This window comes from Marmota marmota, unplaced genomic scaffold (genome assembly GCF_001458135.2).
Source record: "Marmota marmota marmota unplaced genomic scaffold, marMar, whole genome shotgun sequence".
Taxonomy (NCBI): domain Eukaryota; kingdom Metazoa; phylum Chordata; class Mammalia; order Rodentia; family Sciuridae; genus Marmota; species Marmota marmota.
Genome location: NW_025999871.1, coordinates 772,932 through 775,812, shown reverse-complemented (window position 1 = coordinate 775,812; position 2,881 = coordinate 772,932). Strand labels below are relative to the sequence as shown.

The 2,881-nt window shown below is 40.5% G+C and overlaps 1 non-coding gene across 1 annotated transcript; it reads right to left on the bottom strand.

The window, feature by feature from the left end:
- Positions 1 to 2,236: 2,236 nt before the first annotated feature.
- LOC125611128 lies at positions 2,237 to 2,342 on the bottom strand. The gene has a single exon (XR_007341267.1). It is a non-coding gene; the product is annotated as a U6 spliceosomal RNA (small nuclear RNA).
- Positions 2,343 to 2,881: the final 539 nt, after the last annotated feature.

Below are 2,881 nucleotides of genomic sequence, written 5' to 3'. Positions count from 1 at the left end.
GAGTGCTTGTCTAGCATGTGCAAGGGCCTGCATTTGATCCCAGCACTAAAAAAAAGTGTCAGCTTGGTGTTTAATGTCATTGCTAAAGGCAGAAGGGGGCCGGCCAGCTCATGATACCTACTGGAGTCACAATCAGATATCAATCCCGATAAGATGTCAATCCTAATCATTTCTACCCCAGGAGAAGTTACAGAAAGTGGAGAACACATCTCCTCAGTGAAACATATGCCCTGTGGTGGGTAAGAATATCCTAAGAAAGTTTAGTGGAGCGAGGGGCCTAGATCTGCTCAGTTATATGAAGAAGAAAAAAATCTCCCCAAGAGATTCCTTCTGTGGAAAATGAAGGCCCAGAGAAAGAGATCACATGCTAGTGTGGCGAATAGGGTGGCAGATGCTGTGAGGGGTCATTAAGTGCTTATTCCAGGCCTTTCTCTCATGCCCAATTCTACTTTTCAGGGTATAAGAGATAAATTTTTTTTAATTGTTTTTGTCTGAGTTTCCACTTATTCATTCAGCACATTTATAGGAAGCAGCAATTCTGGGTACTTGGAATATGCTAATGAACAAAGATTTCCAGGATTCTAGAAGAGAGATTTGCTGCTGTCACATCTTTCCCTTCCTCCTGCCCACATGAGATCATGAACATGGAAGCTATACACTCAGGGTAGTGGAGAAGCAAGTGCAAAGGAGACTTTGCCGATAAGACTTTCCTTAGATGCTGAGGCAGCCATCTACATTCTTCCTGAATTTTATTTCTCTATTGAAACCCAAGGAAAGATTTCTTCCTGTGAAAGATTTTCTGTTATTTGCATCTATATTGCACTTACATCTAGAATGTAGTCCTCACTGGTGTAAGTCGACTAAAAGCAGAGGGGAGGGGCTGGGGCTGTAGCTCAGTGGTAGAGCACTTGCCTCGCAGGTGTGAGACCCTGGGTTCTATCCTCAGCACCACATAAAAATAAATAAATAAATAAATAAAGATATTGTGTCCATCTATAACTAAAAAGAATTTTAAAAAAAGAAAAAGAAAAAGCAGAGGAGGACACAGAAATACTCTTAAGTTCTGGTGTCTTGTCATTCTGAAATTTCCCCCATACTGCTTATTTTAAAAGACTCCCAAATTAAGTTTATCCTAAAAAAAGGAGTCCCTCCCACCTGAGGAGACCCAACTCTGTGAATGAAGGCATTGGGATTTTTGGTTACTAGGGAGGAGGGCAGTCAGGGAGGGCCTCAAAGCAGGATGTTGACACCACAGGCTCAGGGTGACATGTATTGTAATCATTGGGTCTATTCTAGCTGTATCAGAAACCCAACTGATTTGGGAGGAGAACTTTTCATTTATGAAAAGTTTGGAGATTGGTGTAACCTCAAAAACTATATCTAGGAAGTCATATGATAAAATCAGAGTTGGGCTCTCTCTGTCCCTCTCTTGGCCTTGCTCTCTTCTGAGTTGCTTTTATATATTTTCAGTTGGGCTTGTCAATCAATCCAAGCTCAGAAACTACAAAAGTAAAAAGGACTTTGTTTGAGTTGCAGTTAAGAAAACACAGGTTCAGATAGCTCTGAATCACTCTTTCAAAGAAAGCAGAGAAAGTGGGAGATTAAATGGGCAGAGTACAAAGCAATAAAAATTCCTTGGTAGGGAATTTCTATTGATACTGAGGAAAAACAGGTGCTGTGTGACAGGGGCTGTGCAACCATGTTATTGGCTTCCTAGACTTGAAGTCTAACTTTGGTGTTTCCAATTAGCCAGGTCCTGTCACTTGTCCTCCACCAAAACAAGCAAAAAATATAGTGGTGAAAGACACTTTTGATCAGTATAGCCATATGGTGAAGGCAAATTGAGATCCAGTCTCTCAGCTGTGTCTTCAGGTTGCTGACCAGTGCTTCAGTTTTAAATAGAGGAAGAATTGGTGTAAAGTGTAAGAGTTATGCAAAATAAAGCAGTCTTGATCAAACTTCGGTCTTATTGATTATTCTCTCAGTTCTGATTCTGCAAGGAGGTGGTTCCAGAGAAGTCCTTATTACTTGAGGAGACAATTTTCATGGCTACTCAGGATGTTTGTCTATCAGACCTGTGATCCTGGAAGAGGGTGATGACTGACAACTCCTGTGCACCATTTCCAGGGGGTGAAATAGAATACTTTGAATATTGCCTCAGTCCCAAAGCGGGGTCCAAGATAGGTCAGGTAAATTTGGAACTAATAAATCTTGTATTTATTACTAGTTTTTATATGAGGATTCTTTTTTTTTCCCATGAATTTGTGTGTCCTCCTTGCACACGGCCATGCTAATTTTCTCTATCATTCTAAATTTAGCATATGGACTGCCAAAGCAAGCACAGATGAACACTTCTTAAATGATTAACAGGCCTATGTGAAGAGCTAAGTAGGGACCTGACCCAAAGTGTAAGGTAACAAAGGAGATAGGAACAAGATGAAGGCAGAGAGGCCAAATTTTATCCTGCTCTCAGTTACCAATAGTGCATTTGCAGGTCTAGGTAAAAAGTCACTACTTTTTAGCAAAGGTAGGCTAAGTCTCTGTTACAACCAAGAGAGGATTAAAAAGAAAAAAAGTATATATTTAGTAAAAGTGTCCATAAAACAAATTTCTGATAATCTCTGGTTTTGCATCTTGAGTCTCTGGGCATGATGACTATTCTAGCTGCCTACAGTCAGGTGACCATAGCGCACATTCCTAGGCAGCAGCTGAAATCACATACAAGTCCTTCTCTCTTGATGGCTTCGCAACTCTGCTTTGAAAGGATTTTTCAATATTGTTTTCATCATAATTGTCTTTTTATTTTTATAGGCTCTCCCTACATGGGTGCAAGATGACCCTCAGCAAATCCTGGAGGAACATTCTGTACTATCAGAATCCC